This window comes from Vulpes lagopus, chromosome 7, assembly GCF_018345385.1.
Source record: "Vulpes lagopus strain Blue_001 chromosome 7, ASM1834538v1, whole genome shotgun sequence".
Taxonomy (NCBI): Eukaryota; Metazoa; Chordata; class Mammalia; order Carnivora; family Canidae; genus Vulpes; species Vulpes lagopus.
This window is the reverse complement of record NC_054830.1, coordinates 101,468,012-101,490,787: the sequence shown is the minus strand read 5'-3', so window position 1 is coordinate 101,490,787 and position 22,776 is coordinate 101,468,012. Positions and strand designations below refer to the sequence as shown.

At 36.3% G+C, this 22,776-nt stretch overlaps 1 pseudogene; it reads left to right on the top strand.

Annotated features, from left to right (window-relative positions):
- Positions 1–733: 733 nt before the first annotated feature.
- LOC121495224 lies at positions 734–2,356 on the top strand (annotated as a pseudogene).
- Positions 2,357–22,776: the final 20,420 nt, after the last annotated feature.

Below are 22,776 nucleotides of genomic sequence, written 5' to 3'. Positions count from 1 at the left end.
CACTGGAATATTACACAGCCATAAAAAGGATGAGGTTGTGCCATGGCAACAACATAGATGAGCCTAGAGGGTGTCATACTAAGTGAAATAAATCAGACTGAGAAAAATACTACAGGATTTCACTCACATGTGAAATCTAAAAAAGAAAAAAAAACACAAATGAACAAATGCAAAGCAGAATTAGATGTTCATTTTTAAATATTTTATTTATTTATTCATGAGAGACACAGAGAAGGGGTGTTCAGAGGGAGAAGCAGGCTCCATGCAGGTAGCCTGGCATGGGACTCGATCCCAGGACTACAGGATCACGGCCTGGGCCAAAGGTGGCACTAAACCGCTGAGCCACCCCGGGTGCCCTGCAAAGCAGAATTAGATGTTTATTTTTATTTTTTTTTAAGATTTTACTTATTTATTCACAAGAGACATAGAGACAGAGAGAGAGAGAGACAGAGGCAGGCAGAGGCAGAAGCAGGCTCCCATGCCTGGCATGGGACTCGATCCCAGGACTACAGGATCACGGCCTGGGCTGAAGGCAGGAGCTAAACCACTGAGCCACCGGGCGTCCCAATAATTAGATGTTTGAATGCAGAGAACAAATTATTGGTTACCAAAGGGGAGGGAGGTAAGGGGGTGGGCAAATTGGCAAAGGGCAGTGGGAGACAGACACTTCTAGTCATGGAATGAATAAATTGTGAGAATAGAAGGCACAGCATATAGAATAGTCAATGATATTATGAAAAGAATTGGGCAGAGGGCGGCGGCCTGGCCGGGCCGAGGGCTGCACAGGCGGCACCTGGCGGGTGCGGGGCTGCGGGCGGCCGCTGGGCGCTGGCTGCCGTGCAGGGGCCGCCGCGGGCCGCGAGCCGCCTCGTCCTCGCCCTCCTGCCCTGGCTGCGGCCCCCCGGGTCCCGGCGCCCACCGCCCCGGCGCCCTGCACTCTGCGCCCGCCTGCGGTGCCGAACTCAGCGCGCACCTGTGGGCCTGTCGCCAGGACACGCGGAGACTGGTGCACGACCTCCTGCCCCCGGAGGTCTGCAGTCTCCTGAACCCAGCAGCCATCTATGCCAACAACGAGACAAGCCTGCGTGATGTGGAAGTCTATGGCTTCGACTACGACCACACGCTGGCCCAGGTCGCAGACGCGCTGCACCCCGAGATCTTCAGCGCTGCCCGTGCCGTCCTGATGGAGCACTGCTAGTACCCAGAGGGGATCCGAAGTATGACTACGACCCCAGCTTTGCCATCCGAGGCCTCACTACGACATTCAGAAGAGCCTTCCACTACCTGCAGCTGGGGATGGCCTCCAGGGGCCTCCAGCCTGTGCCTGATGAGGACGAGGTGTTCAATGCATATGGGGGCACCCAGCACACCCCTCTGTACCAGGTGAGGGCTTCTATGGCAAGGGTCCCTCCATCAAGCAGTTCATGGGCATCTTCTCGCTGCCGGAGATGGCGCTGCTGTCCTGCGTGGTAGACCGCTTTCGGGGTCACGGCCTGGGGTTTGACCAAGCGCATCTCTACGAGGATGTGACGGAGGCCATTCGAGACGTGCATGTGAAGGGCCTCACGTACCCAGTGGATTGAACGGGATGTGGAGAAGTACGAGGCGTTCGCCGTCCTGAGCCGCCTGGTGGCACATGGGAAACACCTGCTCCTCATCACCAACAGCCCTTCCAGCTTCGTGGACAAGGGCACGAGGCACATGGTGGGTGCCGACTGGCGCAGGCTCTTTGACGCGGTCATCGTCCAGGCGGACAAACCCAGCTTCTTCACTGAGCAGCGCAAGCCTTTCAGAAAGCTCCATGAGAAGGGCTCCCTGCACTGGGGCCGCATCCCCCGCCCGGAGAAGAGCAAAATCTACCGGCAGGGAAACTTCCTGCGCCTGACAGAACGGCGGGGACCCCGCGTGCTCTACCCCGGAGACCACCTGTACAGGGACCTGGCGAACATCATCCCCGAGCTGGAGCGCAAGATCCGCATCATCCGCCCGGAGCAGTGCATGCGCTCCCCGGGCTGCGGGAGCGCACGCAGACCTCCAGGATGCCGAGTCGCGGCAGGCGCCGGCTGCCTGGATGAAGGAGCGGCAGGAGCTGAGGTGCATCCCCAAGGCCCCGTTCAATGCTCAGTTTGGGAGCATCTTCCGCACCTTCCACAGCCCCACTTCCTTCTCCCGGCTTCTTGTGCGCTCCTCTGACCTCTACCTGGCCTCCCTCCGCTGTCTGCTCACCTACCGGGTAGACTTCACCTTCTACCCACGCCGCACGCCCCTGCAGCATGAGGCGCCGCTCTGGATGGACCAGCTCTGCACCGGCTGCATGAACACGCCCTTTCTTGGCGACAAGGCTCACATCCACTGAGGGCACCTTTATTGTCCACAGCAGGTCCTAACCCCTCCTGTCCCACCCACACTGGGCTCCAGTCCAGGGCGAGCAATAAAAGTGGTCTCCCTCTTAAAAAATAAATAAATAAAAAATAAAAGAATTGTAGAGTGACAGATGGTAGCCATGCTTGTGGTGAACATAACATATAGAGAAGATGAATCACTTATGTTGTACACCTAGACTAACATAACATTGTATGTCAATTATACCTCAATATTTTTTTAATATAGAAATTTAAAAATTTGGAATATACAGAAATTTTATACACAAATATAGGCACAAATTTCAGTCTAAAGACCTATTTCACCAAAGGCCTTATCATCTACCTAACTGCTCAAGTTATAAACTTTGCATTTATTTTCATATTAGACTACTGAAATAGAAGCTTAACATGTCTCCCTGATGTTCAACTTCACTGTTCTAATATATTCTTGAAATATATAAAAATCCATCAATGTTTCTTCATTATCTTTGAGATTTATCCCTATAATTGAACAAATATTTTTGTAGCAATGATTACGCACCAGGTGGAATGTCTTGAGAATGGTGAATTGGATACAGTTCTGCCCCCATGGAGTATATGATCTGCTAAAAGAGATAGATATTTAAAAAAACAGTCCAACAAATAATTTAGGAAATGTTATGGTAAGTATTGTAATTTTTATTTTAAAAGGGACTATTGAGGGGGACACCTGGGGGACTCAGTTGTTTAATGATCTAACTCTTGATTTTGGTTCAGGTCATGAATCAGCCCCTTGTAGGGCTCCTTGCTAGGTGTGGAGCCTGCTAAAGATTCTCTCTTTTCCTTCTCCCTCTGACCCATTCCTTTCTCACGCACAGGTACTCTCTCTCTCTCTTAAAAATAAATAAATAAATAAAATGTATACATAAAAAAAAAGAAAGAACTTCTTAGGATTAGGATTACATATAAAAACTTCAGTAACCTGGCTTTCTCTCTTACCTAACTTATACCTAATACAGCAAACTAGTGTATTACAGATTTATTATTTTTATATAATTTTTTAAAGATTTATTTTTATTTATTTATGATAGACATAGAGAGAGAGAGAGGCAGAGACACAGGCAGAGGGAGAAGTAGGCCCCATGCCAGGAGCCCGACCCGGGACCCAATCCCGGGACTCCAGAATCGCGCCCTGGGCCAAAGGCAGGCGCGAAACCGCTGAGCCACCCAGAGATCCTCAGATTTATTATTTTTAAGAATTCTTTTATACAACTTAGCTTTTGTATATTAAATTTCTTAGCTCTGGTACAAATTCTTTTAAACATTTCTTGTTGTTATACAAACATATAGAAAAGTATACTTTTTAAATGTTCCCTTCCATTTTCATATGGCTAACTCCCACTTAACATTTAATGTTAATTCTTAAGATTTAAGTTAAGAGGTTTTATTTGGTCTACAAAGAATGTGAAATCCCCTATTTCCTTCCTAAGCAATCTCCATGTCACATGGTCACATGCCCCTCCCCTCATTTGTTTCCATAGTATGTTTGCCTTTTTCTTTCCTAAAAGTTAATAGGAAATATTGCAAAAATCTGCTTATTGGGTACCTTTAAGAGCAAAGATTATATTTTATATGCTTAGAATCATTTTTAGAATGATTGGTACAAGAATTCATACTTCCCTTTTTAAAAAAATAATTTATTTATTCATGAGAGACACAGAGAGAGAGAGAGGCAGAGACATGGCAAGAGGCAAAAGCAGGGTTCTCTGTGAGGAGTCCAATGCAGGACTGGATCCCAAGACCCCAGGATCACATCCTAAACTGAAGGCAGACACTCAACCACTGAGGCACCTAGGAGCCCCAAGAATTCATACTCTTCTAAATCTTATTTTGGCCAAAAAATCAAATAAAATGCCTTTTAATATTTTTTTCAATATTAAATATTTTTAATTTTTTAAAAGGAATATCTATTGTATATTCATAATCATACAAATTCTCACTTTTTGGTGTTATCTAGAAAAATATAGCTTGATTAAAATTAAAGCAATAATAATACTGAGCTCCATTTACTTATGTGATAAGATTTCCAATGTAATTCTAGCATATACTCTCTGTAAGTAGTTTCCAAAGTACCTCCCTGCAGTATGATCTTCTTTCGGAAAACAATCTGAAGCAGGTCTGATTGTATTTGGGGGTGAGGGCCTCTACCCTGACCCTTTTCCTTGATACCCATGATTTATCTCTGAAGTTCTCTCTTTGTGGTAGCCCCAGTGGCTCAGCGGTTTAGAGCCACATTTGGCCCAGGGTGTGGACCTGGAGTCCCAAGATTGAGTCTCACATCAGGTTCCCTGCGTGGAGCCTGCTTCTCCCTCTGCCTGTGTCTCTGCCTCTCTCTCTCTTTCTGTGTCTATCATGAATAAATAAATAAAATCTTTAAAACAATAAAAAAAATCAAGTTCTCTCTTTGCTATCTAAGAACTTAATGGAATACAGTGCAAAAATCACCAATATGTAGTATGGGAAGTATAGACATACATAAATAAATACATACTGCTTTTTATTTATTTTTTTTCATACTGCTTTTTAAAAACCCTTACTTCCATTAACCAAAATATCATAATCTCTGAATTTTTGTTCTATTTGATAGTCTATTGCATATTTGGTATTTGATATTTACCTTTTTGATTATATATGTATGCAGTTCAGAATTTCAATTGTCATAATTTAAATAAATGCAACAGTTTCCATCATTCAATGACTGAAACTAATTAATATGTTCTTTGCATTGTAATAAGAATAAATCTCTGTTCTTATTTCCAGGAGGCTCAGCTAATACCAAACAACTATGCCAACATTCTTAGTTAAGGTATCTGTACTTTCTCCCCTTCCAGCTTTGGTTTTCTGGTTTGTGTCGTTGTTGTTGTTTTGGTTTTCTGGTTCTTTAATAATTGGCATATTAACCTATTTGCAGGTATGCTCTTTGATCTCATTTATTAAAAATTCATCCTGTATATTTGTGTGTATATCTGCATATACACAACAGCCTTTACTTCTATTTACTAGATGCAATCTAAATATATTGCAAATTTACCTAGCATCTAGGTTGATAAATTATTATTGTTTTCATAGCTATGTAATTCATTATAACATTCTCTCTCCATCCCACTTTTTCTTAATTTTCTAAATCTGTCAGGTTCAATCACAAACATATTTCTTTCTTCAAAGTGCAGAAATTATGAAATTGTGCTTTATTTATTTCTCATGCAACAAGTATTTTGCAGATAAATCATATTTTGGGAGTGTTTTAAATGAGTTAAGATCAGGTGTAAAAGTAATAAGCTGAAACATATTTATGGATGGAAAGAAAAATGTTTTCCACATAGTAGATCATCTAATGTGATACAGATGCATCTGTGCTATTCATGTGATACCTCTACTGCCTTACTTTGAATAGATGTTTCCTTTGTTCAGTCTCTACCATGGCATTCAGCATTGTATTAGAATTGTTTGTCCACTTACCTGCATTTCCAACATAACACCAACCTTACCTAAACTATAAATGTTTAGAGGTGGAGATGATATCTTGTTCACTGTTGTATCTGTAGTGCCTTGGCATGCAATAATCATTTCACAAGTATTACTGAATGAATGAAGACAGAGCAAACAGCGCTGAAATGGTTCTCTCTCTTAAGGATGCCTATAATCTTTTCTTCAGAGCTCCCCTATAACATTTATCACATTCAAATGTGCATGGTAGATATTTCTGTTATGGGTATATTCCTCTTGAGATATGATGGCAGGCACCTAATTCTTATACCTTCCTGTAACCCTTGAAACTGTGTACCATGCATAAGAAGTTACAAATAAGTGTATTTTAAATTAAAGGGGGGAAATAAAGGTTTTTTAGGGCATAAGGGAATTCAACTATTTTTCTCATAGGTACTCAATGGACTTTCATTTATTTTTATTTTCTTTATAAAGACTATTTATTCATGAGAGACACAGAAAGAGAGGCAGAGACAAAGGCAGAGGGAGAAGCAGGCTCCCCATAGGGAGCCTGATGTGGGACTTGATCCCTGGACTTGGGGTTCACGCCCTGAGGGAAAGGCAGATGCTCAACCACTGAGCCACCCAGGCATCCCTCATTTCTTCTTTTAAACGCCATATTAAACAACAACTATGTGCAACAGATGTGGCCACAAGTCACTTCACTAATTTATGAAATAGTTTTTGAACACTATAAATGCCAGACTGTTCTACATGCTAAAACGACAGTAATGACAGAGTCTCTGTTCTTAAGGAGCTTTTGGCAAATAGAAAAAATAATGTAAAGACTGTAATGATAAACGTGGAAAGGAAAAGTTATTGGGTTTCTCCAAGAGAGTTTGAGGAGATTTTATCATAAGTGAAATTTCATATGTTTGGATCATGTAAAGAATGATTCTAAAGGCATTCCAAAGGTAGAAAATCAATGGAACACACTTTTAAAGGTAGAAAAAATGTTATGAGTAAAAAAAAATCTGAATAGTTAAAAAGACATTAAATGTCTGAGGAAACTGAATATATGGGTAAAGTTAAAATTCCTCTCATTTAGCATATAAAAATAGTCTTTGTGCAAGGTTAGTATGATCATTATAATATAGAATTAATCTAATTGTCTACATATATTAAATATATCATTTTCATATCACACTATAATATATCTTGTCTAAAGTGCTAAGTCAAATTATTAATTTATGTTCCTAGATTTTCAGAAAGAATCTCAAGAAAAGAATCCTTAGCTATCTCTCTCTCACCCATCTATCCTCTTCACAAACCAGTGGACCTATACCACTTGTTTTGTATTTGTTACTCACATTCCCTATTTTGATAAACTAGAATGTGCAGAAATATCCATTATATTTTACTGTTCAAGAAATAATATCAGTCTCAATTATCAGTCTCAATTACTAAGAACTCTAGAGGATATTATCCAGTGTTCGCCATAAGAAAGTAGCCTAAAGGTCACAAATGATCATGGTGAGCTTAAATAGCTAAACTGAGATTTAATTTTAGCAATGCACGCTTTCTCTTTCAATCCTATGAGTAGGCAACATAATTCTTTACAACTATATTGTTATAAAAAGATACTAAAAAGGAAAATAGTGATAGATGGAGAAGGTGCTGAGAGGAAGAACAGAATAATGTTTATGTAAGATTAAAAATCTGAAATGGAATTAGATCAAATGCTAGAAAAAACTGTTGCCTGCATGTACATATGCATACATTCACAATGGGGAGGGAACCTATTTTACTCCCTGGATAGCTTTCTACAGCATTTTCCTAGCCAGGACTAGCTGCCAATTAAATTCCTTCCCTTGCCAAAAAAAAATGCAAATCTGATTGATCCAAATTCAGGACATTCACTTGGCTTTATTGTAGTGGAGGTTACAGGTCATCATGTCTTAAAGCCTGGAGCTGAGGCTTTGTGTGCTCTGCTTGCTTATTATCTCCTATGTGGTCAACATTCTTGGGCATGCCTGGAGGTTTGCCCACTTGTTAATTAGGGTTAATTTTTTTCCTATATGGCTATCTTTTCTCCCCCTCCCCCACATGTACATGTCCCTTAGTCCATAGCACTGTAGGGGAGAGGAATGAATGGAAGGATTTTGAAAGCAGAACTCTACCTGAAACTTGTAAAATGTGCAGCAGAATATATTAGAAGGTCATGCTGCCAGTTGCTGTGGCATTTTCATTCATCTGCTTTGCTATTTTATGACTACTGCATTATAGTGTAGTATTTTGTTAATATTTATGGCATTGCAGATAAAATGCAGCATATTGTTATTTTAAGAACATATAATACTATAAAAATATGTGATGTTAATGATTCACTAGTCTTTAAATTTGATTTTTCTTTTATGAAGGTACCAACATATCATATTTGGTTATCTATGGATATAAAAATTTAACTTGGAAAGATTTACATCATGGAGACTTTACCACAGTTATTAAAAACTAATGCTACATTCTTCTGACATTTACATTATGTCTGTCTTCAGTACACTCATATTTTTAAGACACTTGGGTATTTTCCTGATGATAATCTGAGAGGATGCTACCTTTATTTTATGTGTTATCATCAGATATCATAAATGCTTCATTAATTTCAAAAAGCTCCTATAATATAATAGAAAGATTAGCTTTGGAATGTGACAAGTCTGGATTTAAATCCAGATTCTGTCACTTACCTGGATAAGTGATCTTGGAATTTCATTGTTCTTTGTGGGCCCCCATCCGCATTGTTACTTGGTCATAATCATGACCCTAAAATGCTACACTAAAATTGCATATGTGAAAAGCAGTCATATAAAAGCTTTCCAAAAAAAGAAGAAAAAGCTTTCAATTGCTGTGCATTCCTCCCAGTGAAGGGCCCTATAGGAGTGGGTAACAGGAAACAACGGACTTTACATTTTTAGTACCATCTAAATTTTTATAAACTAAAACAAACCATATTTTCTCAGTAGATAAGATCTAGAAACACATGTATCTGAAAAGTACAATACTTCTAGAGAATAATTAATTCTTCCCAACTCAAGGGCCTTAAGGGGGGAATTACAGTGAAATGAGTGTTTTTAAAGCTGTGAAAGAGTTAAAATGACCATCAGGCCAATATGTCTAGGTCATTGGACTATTGTACATCCACAAGGGGTCATGATTCAGAGGTTCTTCTATAATAGTATTGTTCCTGGAGGAGAAGGAAAGTTGACTAAAACACAAAGTACATTATGGTGAAATAATTCACTGACAGGGAATTGTTTTCTGGACAAATCATCTCAATACCACACTATGAAGAAAATGATTTAACCAAATCTTAAACTTATTCCTATGAGATAAGCTGGAAGAAAGCATGATATTCCCAAAGCTGAAAACAATGAGGTAAGAAACTAATCGTAAGCCATTCCACCAAGTATCCAAACTATAAAGATGTCAGCATGTAGATGAGGGAAGAGCTATTCTTACCAATTAAAAAAAAAAGTCGTTCATGCCTGTGATATAATAATAACTCAGAGTAAGAATAAACTTTAAGAATAATTTCCATAGTTCTATGAAACTATTCTATGTATTCAATGCTCTATTAAGAGTCAAGAAAATATGGTGAATACCTTTCACTGATAAAAATTAGTGTCTCTCTAGAACCAGAATGAACTACTGTCCATCCACAGAGCTCGCCTCTTCCTTTTCATATGCTGGCCTAGTTGCTGATGTACCTCCACATTTTTAAAAGAGGATTTAAGGTGAAAAGAGGCTGAAGGAATCTATTCCAGGAAGGGTATTATGTAGAACTAATGTTTCAGTTTGGGTGAGAAAGTGACCATTGAGTTGCAAATGAAATGTGACTGAATCTATGCAACCTCCAACAGAATTTTCAGATATTTGATTTGCACGTAAATTCTGACTTGTGAGTATATAAGCAGTCCCTGATACAGCAGGCTTAAAGGCCACAAAAATAGAAAAACAAGATTTTAAATCCTGGAAATGGAAATACATGTTAATATTACCAGATGGAATGATTTTAATTATATCTGTATATTTCTTTTTATTTTTTTTTCAAATTTATTTACTGATATGAGAGAGAGAGAGAGAGAGAGAGAGAGAGAGAGAGAGAGAAAGAGAGAGAACACATGCTCCTATGCCCGGAGTCGGAAGAGGGCAGAGGGAGAGACAGAAACTTAAGCAGACTCCACTGAATGGGAAGCTGGGGCCCAATGTGAGGCCCAATCTCATTAGATCAGGACTTGAGCCAAAACCGAGAGTCATGCACTTAACTGACTGAGCTGCCTTATATCCATACACTTCAATATGTTTTTACTCTAAAGTTAAAACACAAACATAGATATTGAATGTTACATAGCTCTGACAAATATATCCAGCTCCAAATGCAAGTTTCCCTAACTCAAAACCCTTAATTCAACAAATTTACTTCTGTATACACATTCAGTAACTTTACACATTTAGATTCAGATATATACATGTATTGCTCACATTTCAAGTCATTTTTGTTGGGAATGAGAAATACTACTTCTATCCCAAACATATGCTGAGAATAAGAAATAAGAAAGAATAATAATTAAGAAAATTATGAAATTTAAAAATTAATAGAGAGAAGTAAGGCATATATGAAAGAACAGCAATTGTTTTCAGTGAAACAATCAGAAGGGTAAAAAAATAAGAATATGAGTAAACCCAACCAGTGAAGTATGATGACGCTAGACAGGCATGGGCCATGCATGGGGTATACCATAGAAGGATTCAGAATGCTAAAGTCAATAATATTAGCTGTATAATTCAAGTAGACATTTAGATAATATAATAAATGTCCTGTGTAAAGCACCTGCAACAAATTCAATAATTTTTAAAATATCTCGTTGAAATTGGTGGGAACACAGAGCTCAGAAAATCTCCAAGGTGATAGATGATAGATAGATAGATAGATAGATAGATAGATAGATAGATAATAGGTAGAGTGGGTAACATTTTAAGTATAGTTGGTTATTTTCTCTATAATTATTGGCAAATGAATTTATGACTTTTGTAGTTTCATGGCCAATCCGATTTTTTTTCAACCCGATTTTTTTAACTAGTAGTTTCGAGTTTGCATTATAGTTTTCTACCCAGATTTTCAGGAAAGTAGAAGTGGGACCACCAAACCTCAAAATATTAATTCACTCTCAATAAATTAATCAACAGAGTATATTGAAATAATTACTGTAAGGTGAGACAGGAAGTAAGGGTTGAATCCCAAATCTGTGACTACTGAGAAACTACCTATCATCTCTGCAGTTTACTTCTTATCAGTAAAATGAAGAAGCAACTAGAGAGAAAGGTCAATTCTATTACTTCTAAGACTTGGCCAAGATATGACAAGTTTATGATTCCAATAAATTTGTGAGTTAAAGTTCATTATACTTCTCAGATAGCTTAAGCAATGCAACAGACGAAGTTTTTACCACAAAATTGAGTAAAGGAATCCTTATACAATCTGTTAAAAAAAGTATACTTTGTATATTATTTTAAATCAAATTCATATTACTTTAGATAAATTATATATAGTTCAAATGCATATCTTAGATTCTATTACTACTGTTAAATAATTTGTGGTCTAACTTTTCTCACTTGATTCTCTACAAGAGTTTAAAAAGACTTTCTACAAGTTGTTGAAAATAAATTTCATAGTAAGTAACCTTAGAAAGGTACAGTGTGAGCTAGAAAATCAACAAAGCAAAAAATCATCAGGAAAAACACAAAAATTATTTTTAAATATGGAAAATATTTATAATATTGTGATGATATTAATCATCATAACCAATATCCTTTAGATTACTGAAATCACTGGCTATCTTCTAGGAAAAATTTATTTATTTATAAGTTTATTTCTTTTTTTTAAAGATAGATTTATTTATTTATTTATTTATTTATTTATTTATTTATTTATTTATGATAGGCATAGAGAGAGAGAGAGAGAGGCAGAGACACAGGAGGAGGGAGAAGCAGGCTCCATGCTGGGAGCCTGACCCGGGACTCGATCCCGGGTCTCCAGGATCGCGCCCTAGACCAAAGGCAGGCGCTAAACCGCGGAGCCACCCAGGGATCCCCCATTATTGAGAATTTAAAGCTAAGAACAATTTTCAAATATTAACTATATTAATGTTAAATATAATGAAATATTCTATTTTGAAGAAAGAAAACATACTCTTTCTATGAAGGAAAGAATTATTAATCTTTACTATTAAATAACGTGCAGGGTTCAAAAAACCTAATTTTTTCTAGAAGTCAAATGGGAAAAAAACTGTTCATACTTAGTCATTGCATTTAATGAGGGCAATAAATGAATTTTTTAGTCATGGTCTAAAGTAGAAAAGGTGTTATTAAGCAGTATTCTCTTTGTTTATGATCTAGAAATTAACTTTGCACATTTCCCATGGTGATTAAGCAAAGAACATTGTCATTAAATCACTCTTATAAAGCATGACTTCATTATAGATGCAGGATGAATAAAATACAGGAGTATCAATCCATGTCTGCTATATCTGTCTGCCAACAAAAGAAAGTGGTCACTTACAGTGATTACAAACCACATCAAGTGTAGTCTATGTGTCACATCTTCACAGAAGGCAGGTAGCAGCTTGATGAATTTTCTTTTCTAGTGCAAGTCTCTCTGTCTATCCTTCTCACCCATCTTTTTTTGTATCTCTACCCCACTCTTTCTCTCCCTAGGGGTCCAAATGTCATTCCTCTATTACTCAGGAGATGAATCCATTTTCTTTCTGCTAACTCCTCTTCCTGGGAAGATTGAGAATCTCCTCATTGATTTTGACTAGGGAATTATTATTTTTTTTAAGTAGAACAGACTTCTGACCTTTCAAATGATCATATTAGGATGGTTATTTTCACATTATTAAGTAATCAAGGAACAAATGCATTAGGAAAGAGTTTGGTTCACAGGCAGGCCTGTCGGCTTCTAAAAAAAATATTTTGCACTGACAGCTAACCCGGATTCCATTTCTTCCTTTGCCTATGAACCACATGGGAAGCTGAAATGCATTTTAACATTGCATTTTGCCTAAAGGCTATCAGTAAAATTTAATTTTCTTACTGCATTGATTTTTCCATTATAAGTTGTAACAGTCTAATGATATCTCATAAGAATTTTCAGCATCGAGGAAAAGGATGTGAATGATTTACCAATGATAAAACTGCTTGGAAACACATTGTGATTTTGAAACAAATCTTCTAGGTCTCTTTTTGATGGGCAGTTTAAAAAAATATGGTACATTTTATATTCTTAATGTTTATATAATGCTTTTAATACACAATTATAAAGGTTAATATGTAACCTTGCCCTTAAAAAATAGAATCCCAATATTTGAAATCAAAACATTCTATTGTAGGCAGGAAATTTAGTATCTAGATACGGGGCTGATTGTTAAAAATCAGTGTGTCACGCTGAAATAAGATGACTGAAAGACATTAGTGTGTAAGGCTCCTGACTCTTAAGTCTTAACTGTATTTAGGACACGTTGATATCTTACACTAATTATTTCAAATACAACAAGTTGTTATGTTTTTAAGTTTGGACAAAGCGTAATTCAAAGAAACCACACAGCCCATTTCCCTAACAACAAAAACAACAACAAGCAAAAAAAAAAAAAAGATGAGAAGTCTAATTCTTTTCTTTTTAAATGGTTGTCTCATCGCTGAAGCTTCAGCAAAACTTAAAATAACCATGTTGAGAAAACATATAAAAAATAGAACCAGTGTCACAGTGAAATCAACAGAGGATTCAACATGCCATATGCTCAATAGCTCCAAGGGAATATTTTAATTATTATTTCACATTGTCATAAACACTACAGGTGGTTATAAATATAAAATGGAGATTTGTGAACAAAAAATTAACCAAGTTAAATACATCTTTGTTAACAAGGGTAGATGCCACCAAATGGAAAATGTCTTAATTGCTATCACTCACCCTTATCTTTGGTATGCTCATTGAGGGCATGTCTCTAATACTTATTTTCATGCAGTTTGGTCTCAACTTTTTTCTTTTCTTTTTCTTTTTCTTTTTTTTTTTTTTTAACATTTAAAGGCCTTGAAATAGAAATGGAGAACATCTGTTTCAAAGAAATAAATTGTTCTTTAAAATGTCATCAAAATAATTTAGAAAGTCAATCCTTTTTCCATTTTAAAACTCTAAATTTTAATGTTTAAACCACTGTGCATACTGGGGTAACTTTTATTGAAAATATAAAGAAAATCACATCTTCATTCTTTAATAAGAATATCCATTTCTGAGCAACTCAATGAACACTCCTATATCTAAATGAGCCTCCCAAATGTCTAGTTTTAGAAACAGTGTCCTGTGATTGGTCAATATAACCAGTCAAATTTTACAATTTCTAAGAAATTATTATCTTTCATGATTCTCTGTCATCACTGCTGAGCTATTGATCATCCATAGTAATGGCAAATAAAATTACAGATTGAAAACAAACTATTGAGCAATGGTGTTAATGAGCAAATCTAGTATTTAAAATTTCTAACTTAACTGGGTCATGTCACATTTCTACCTTGTATTCATCACTGCATTTAACATTTTTAGTTACAAGGTGTATAAACAAGGGTCAGATGGTAATTTGGAGAAAATATTTGAGGATGTGTTTCCCTTTTTAATATTTGTAATTCAGAACCTGAACTTAATTTATTCTGAATAAGCAAGACATGCCAACCAAGAAACAATTATTTTAATCAGCCATTTACACTCTGTAATTTCTTCCATCTATGCATTAGGTTTACCTTAGTCCCTCAGAGTGGTAACACTTGTAAATATACAACCCATTGTACAAAATTCTGTCAAATAGGCATCTTATCCTAGAAGTCTCTTCCAATAGTCCTGAACAAACTTAATTATCTTTTTAAAAAAAAAAAAAAAGATTTATTTACATGAGAGAGAGAGAGAGAAAGGGAGCATGGTGGGAGGGGAGAAGGAGAGGGAGTCTCAAGCAGACTTGAGAGAAAGTCTCAAGCAGACTCTGTACTGAGTGCAGAGCCCAACTATGGGCTCAATCTCACAACCCTGAGATCACAAGCTGAGCTAAAACCAATAGGCAGACACTTAACTGATTGTACCACCCAGGCACCCCTTAACTGCTAACTGTAATGAATAAGAGAAGCATTTGTTGTTTTTTCTACTTCACCTGGTTGTCTTTTTGCCTGTCTTCTCCAAAATATGGTAATTGACTACATTAAGAAAGTGAATAAAAATTCAAAATTTCCAGAGGAAAGTACATATGTGTTTAAATATGTAACAGCCTGGGAGAATAAACATCCTAAATTTATTATCCTTATTCTGGTTAAAGTGCTTTTCATTCCAAGTACGGAAGCTTATTCAACTAACTTATAAAAAGGACAGAAACTGACTGCAGGACCTAAGATTATGTCCAATTGTATCAATTGTATGCTGGTAAATATTTCACAAATCGCTCACCATCCCACATCCATAGCATCTATTAATTCCATAGTGTAAATATTCCCACCTTAGTCAATTTCCAGCCATGAGTACGATGCCACCAAATGCAGAGTTGGGAAGACATGTACAAACTTGGGTATTAAAAGCTGGTTCTATCAGACTACTTATTAGACATAAAACTCAATGACAGGATATATAGGCAGGCTTCAAGAGAACAGAAAACTTGAACTAGAAAGCCATGAATATCCAAGCCTACTTTTTGTGTTTCTTAAGGACCAGGCAAGGTCCTTTCTCTATTAATCTTTCTATATAACCTTCAGTTTTTTTTTTCCTATAGGCAGAGAGGCATTATTCCCTTTTTCATAAGTACACATTTTCCCCAAAAGGCCTTCTCATCTTGGTTTTCTGATCATATTTCTGCTCAAGCTATAGAAAATACTGATGAGAATTCTTAATCCTGAGTCTACAGAATTTTTCGAGGAACAAATTATTAGGTCAGCTAGAATGTAATAACCATCCCTCTATTAAAATGGTGATGGTGGTAATGGTAATGGGGCGTGTGTTTGTATGTGTGCCCGCGCTTGAGAAATATTTGGAGTCTGGTAGCTCAAGGAAATAAGAAAAACAGAGGAATCCACACTATAGATGGAAGGATAGTTTTCCAGGAAAGGAAATAGAATTAGTTTAGGCAGCTACCCATACCCCTACCTGAATATGTCTACTGTACTCATCATGCTAAAGAGAATAATGCCCCTCCTACCTTTTTGAAAGTGTTACCTTACATAGCAAAAAGAGCTTGGCAGATATAATAAGTAAGCTAAAGAGGGGCATTTGGGTGGCTCAGTGGTTAAGAGTCTGCCTTTGGCTTAGGTTGTGATACTGGGATCCTGGGATCGAGTCCTACATCAGGCTCCCCATGGGAAGCCTGCTTATCCCTCTGCCTATGTCTCTGACTCTCTGTCTGTCACTCATGAATAAATAAATAAAATCTTTAAAAAAATAAGTAAGCTAAAGATCTTGACATGGAGAAGTTATCATAAATTGTCTCATGGGCCCAATGTAATCAAAAGGATCCTTTAAAGTTTAAGGGTTAAGCAGGAGAAGCAGAGCCAGAAAAAAGATGATCATGGAAGCAGAGCTGAGAAAAATTCAATTGCTGGCTTTCAAGATGGAAGGAGTCACAAGTCTCAGGATACAGATAACCTTCAGAAGATGGAAGGTCAAGGAAATTGATTTCCTCTAGAGGCTCCAGAAGGAATGCAACTCTGATGATTTTCATACATTGAGTCTCAATTTGAACTTATGGTTTCCAGAAATGTAAAGATAATGAATCTGAATTGTTTTGTCACCAATTTTAGTAATTTGTTACAGTAGCAATAGGATACTAATACATTGATCAAATATGATTTGCCAGACTAGGTGGTTAAACAATCTATAAATTAGAAACAAACACAGAACTGATATTTTATGGATTAAAACAAGCAAATTTATATATACCGGATATCTAAATTTTTTTAAATTTATTTATTTATGATAGTCACACACAGAGAGAGGAGAGAGAGAGAGAGAGAGAGAGAGAAAGAGAGAGAGAGAGGCAGAGACATAGGCAGAGGGAGAAGCAGGCTCCATGCACCGGGAGCCCGACATGGGATTTGATCCCGGGTCTCCAGGATCACGCCCTGGGCTGAAGGCAGGCACTAAACCGCTGCGCCACCCAGGGATCCCTATACCGGATATCTATATCATAACTAAAATAATTTTTTAAGTTCTTAGAGTAAAAAAAATTAAAATAATCTACTCTTGAAAGATTATATTTCATGTTTATAGTAAAAGACCATGAGTGAGTTAAACTATATATCCCACCTCAGTTTCAAAGTATTTCAATAAATACTTCCTGAACACTTTCTGAAACTTTTAATTTAAAGAGAATTACGTGCCCAAATTACAATAATTTAGATTTAGGAAGATATCATAATATCTTGTACTTTACCACATATTGTACTTTGTATGCTACATACCACTTATCATACTTTACCACAGATAGAAAAACCAATGGAAACTCAACACTTATAGTATTTTATATTATGTTCAAATAGTGACAATTAGTCTTGAGTGTTCTTGTTTTATTTAGGAGTTCTTACAAGTTTTTCACTTCTTTTATACAAAGAGTACAGACTCCCAGAGATAGGAATGACATCCATGAATATATTGTTTTAAAATCAGGAGGCCAGAAAAAAAAAAAAAAAACATTGATTCCTTATTCCTCATTCTGCTGCTATATGAATCACTTGTACTTTTACAGAGAAATGAGATAGATCAATAATTGGGAATTTAGAACCTCATTTCTTCTCCTGTGGAAGCAAATAATTCATTGAGATTACTATATGCCCAAATATATTTCATGAATCAGTTACAGATTACAGCACTGTCATTTCCATTCATATTAGTCTTTTATTCAATTTTGAACTCAATAGAAACTAGAATCGGAGGCTTACATCTTTGTTGTTCTAGTTTAATTAAGCATGAATGATAACAATGAAGTACTTTATTTGCATCTTTTAGTAAACCCAGGAAAACCTAGCCTACCTCATTTTCCATAGGATATCAATAATATAACATGTTCTAGCAAACCTCTAGCTCATATAAGGCTAAGCAACCTCTGAAAGAGATAACATTAGTGTCACTATGAATTTCCACCACTTAGCCAGAATGTAGAAATCATTTTGATAAGACTATGCCATTTTTGAAATAAAACATTTCATTGTCTTACTAATGTGTTTTTATTTCAATCACCAGTGTATAAAATTATGTTAATATATTCTTTTTTTTAATATGAGAGAGAGTATATGTACAAGCAGGGGAGGAGGGTCAGAGGAAGAAGAAGAGAGAGACTCAAAGCAGGCTCCATGCCCAATGTGGAGCCCAATGAGGGGCTTGATCTCACAACCCCGAGATCATGACCTGAACGGAAATAAAGAGTCAGACACTTATCCAACTGAGCCACCCAATGTCCCAATATATTCATTTTTAAAACAAAATACAAGTGTCTGTGTATCTATGCTGTGAATATAAGGTTGGTATAAAGCATTTTCTGATTTTCTTAAATTTCCTTGCTTCCTTTACGTTATTTTAAATTTTCCCGTACTTTTATGGCAAAAAATTTTGCTGATAAATATCACTTCAATTATTTTATAATTAGAATTGGATTGAATAGGAATTTTGTCAGAATTGCTACTCTAAGGTAACATAGCAGTATTAGTAGTAATAATAATCATCATCATTTTAGTAGTAGTAATTGCCATAAACTGAACAATGATGAATTAAAGTGTGAAAGTTATGAATTATAATACCCATCCCACAAAGGAAGAAATTAGGTCTCAGGGAGATAAAATTATTTGCACTGTATCATACAGGTAGTATATCTACATACATAGTCAAGAATATCTGATCCTTAAATCAATTTTCTTTACAAAATATTATTTAATCTGCTACATTTAAAGTATCATTAGACACACACAGATCTTAATATAGCATAGACATGCATATCTAATGAGAACCAAACAGTTCAGTTAGTTTCCTCAAATACAGGAAATGTTTGCCAGAGAAACACTACTGTCTGAGCTAATAAAACAAAATCCCATAGACTGGGTAGCTTAAACCACAAACATTTATTTCCCACAGTTCTGGAGGCTAGGAATCTAAAATCACAGTGCCAGTATGTACAAGTTCTTGGTCAAGGCCCTCTTCTTGTTTTACAGACAGCCACTGTATCATCATACCTTTATATGGAGAGAGAGAAGGCTAGCTCTCTTTCTCTTCTAATAAAGGTAATAATTTCAGCAAGAGGCCTCTACTCTCATAACCTAATTACTTCTCAAAGTCTCCACCTCCAAAACCCTCACAATTCAGCTTCTAACAATGAATTTTGGGGGTGGCAAATATTTAGTGATAGCAACTGTTTTTACAATAAGAGGCAACAATACATAGGTGCCTAGAGGGCAGACTCAGATGCCAGGCTGCATGGGCTTCTATCTTGGTCTTACACTTTCCAGATATGTAAATTTATGCAAATTACATGTCCTCTCTGTCCTTCAAGTTCATATTCTTCTGAAGTGAAGACAAAAATCACCCTTAGCCTGTAGGACTATCACAAAGATTAACAGTTAATGTTTGTAAAGTACTTAAAAATAGTGTTCAGTGCATGCAAAGCACTGTAAAATATTCGTTCAACAAATGAGAAACAATATTAAGGCTCAGAAGAACTGTATCAATCTTCAAATGAAGCACTGGATTTTAACTTTATTCCAAATTCTAACAAAATGTTATACATATATGAAGTGCAAGACAAGATATCTGTCTCATAACAACTCTACTCCTGAAAGGAGATTGACAAGTTTATAGACTACTGACCTGTTTATTCATAGAGTTAACCAAATAATTTAAACATTCTCTTTTAAAATTGTAACGAATGTCATGGCAGAGGCACTTAAAGAAGCAAACTCTTGTCACAGTATCTTCAAGGTAATATTCAAAAGTAACCAAGCAGAGGTATTCATAATTTTTTTAAGATTTTATTTATTCATGAGAGACACAGAGAGAGAGAGAAAGAGAGAGAGAGAGAGGTTATAGGCAGAGGGAGAAGCAGGCTCCACGCAGGGAGCCTGTAGTGGAACTCAATCCCAGGAATCCAGGATCATGCCCTGGACTGAAGGCAGGCACTAAACCAATGAGCCACCCAGGCATCCCACATAATTTCAACTAATTTAGGACTGTGATACTATCCTCAGTGATAGCAACCAAGAATCAAATTAATGCCAATGCACTTAGCAGGGTTTGTGTATTTTGTGTACAATTAACCACCACATGCTGAAGTGAGACAACTCACTTACTGTGTTAATTGGGTAAATCACCTTTTTTATTTCACTATCCCTCAGTTTAGTCTCAGCAGTTTGGGCCATTTCTGAGGGATATCAGAGTATTAAGTAGGAGGGAAATGGTATTTTTTTAATCCAGATATATTTAAGTTCCCCATAGACTGATACTTCAAAATACAAGTTTTTTTACATTATTATTAATATTTCTACAAGATAATCATCATTAAGCTACATTGCTAATAAGAGAGTGTAATCCTCTAACATTACCACAAATAAAGAATTCAAACCAAGAACCTGGGATTTAAAATTCTTGCCACTCAAGAATACCTAAATTCAGAAGCTGGACTATCTGACATAGTATGGTAGCCTTTAGCAGAATTAAAAAATTAACCAGTTGGTATTCTAGAGATTTAGCCAAGGTCCTAGAATTCTTAACCTTTATTCCTCACAGAAAGTAGGCCATGTCATATGGGGTATACTCATAGATTACAGTCATACTATACCTCAAGATGCTTCTGGATTAGTGGGCATCTGGGTAAAACTATTGGTCAACAATAAGCAGAATGAGACATTACCCCCTTTTCATCAATGAACTCAACTTCTAAACCTGGACTTGAATTTTTCATGCCTCTCTCCTCTAATTTTCCCTTTCTCTTGCATACCTGTCTATTCTGTATCATATTCTGTTCCACTCCAACACATAAGGTTTAAAAAATATGAAATTGATGGCATACTAATATCAATTTAGAATTAATGCTATAATTCTCAAATCACAATATCTCACTATCTTATTTTTCCTACTTTATCTATATTGGGTAGATAAATTAATTGCTCCTTCATTTTCATATAGAAAAATCACTGACTCAAAATTTGAAGAGAGCCTAGAAGTCTCCTCTATTATTTATCTGGTATTATTACCCATTTATTCTTGGGTATTTCCATTTTAGAGCAGATGTAATGTGCATCCATATGTTGAATACACATTTGCTGAATGTTCTCTTTGCTCTGGATAACTGTAAGTAAAACAAACACAGGATTCCTGACAAGAAGCTTATATCCTAGAAGAATTAACAACATTAAACATTAATTGAGATAAATACCAGAAAGAAGTAATTCAAAAATACTGTGAAAGTTAATAATGGGGTACCTGATATAGTTTGCAGTGATAAAAACTATTTACTTAATAAGAAGTAATATTTTAGCTAACATGTAAGGCAACAAAGAACTGAAGTAAGAAAGGGTGGAGGGAAGCAAAGGAGAGAAATATTTTTGACAGCCAAAAAAGCAGGAACTATTATTGAGTTAATCTATGATTAAGTCTCGCCAGGCAAGTATAACTTATGGGTAATAAAGTCTGGGAGAAGAAGTCATAAAAAAGTGCTGAAAATGATGGCATGCAGGGCATCACCCAAAAAGTAACCAAAATAATGGGCCATGGAATCAGACAAATATAGATTGAGTGATAAAAGCTGGGAGACTCCAACATTTCCAATTGCATCAAAAATTATAAAATACCCAGGAATAAATTTAACAAAAAAGGTGAAAGACCTGTATGTTGAAAATTTTAAGATACCAATGCAAGAAATTGAGGCACAAATAAATGGAAATATATTCTATACCCATGAATTGGAAAAATTAATAGTTTTAAAACACCCATACTACCCAAAGCAATATATAGATTAAATGCAACTCTTATCAAAATTCCAATGGTATTTTTCACAGGAATAGAAAAAAAATAATCCTAAAATGGGCATGGAACCACCAAGGATCCCAAAGAGCCAAAATGATGTTGAGGAAGAAAAACAAATCTGGAGGCATCATGTTCCCTAATTTACACTATATCACATAGCTATGGGAATTAAAATAGAATGGTATTGGCATAAAAACAGACACATAGAAAGGAGAAGAGAAAAAAGAGCCCAGAAATAATTCTATACATATCTGATCAATTAATTTATGATAAAAGAGGAAAGGATATACAATGGGAGAAGGACAGTGTCCTCAACAAATGTTGTTAGGAAAATTGGACAGCCACATGCAAAAGAATGGAATTAGACCACTGTATACCACACCCCAAAATTAACTCAAGATGCACTAAAAAGTTGAACATAAGACCTGAAACCATAAAACTCCTCATGGAAATATAAGCAATAAGCTCTTTAACACAGGTCTTGGCGCTGATTTTTTTTTTTTAATGTGATATGAAAAACAAAAGCAAAAAGCAAAAACAAACAAATGGGATTATATCATATTAAAAAGCCTCTGCACAGCAAAGGAAATCCATCAACAAAATGAAAAGGCAAACTGTAGAATGGGAGGAATATTTGCAAATTAATATCTGATAGACCTAATATTCAAAATACATAAATAATCCATATAATCTAGTAGCTAAAAAACAAATAATCCAATTAAAAACAAGAAGATTGAGATGGCCAACGGGTACATAAAAAATGCTCTACATCATGAATTATCACAGAAATGCAAATCAAAACCGAAGTAAAATATCACCACATCCCCTTAAGAACAGCTGTTACCAAAAAGACAAGAAATA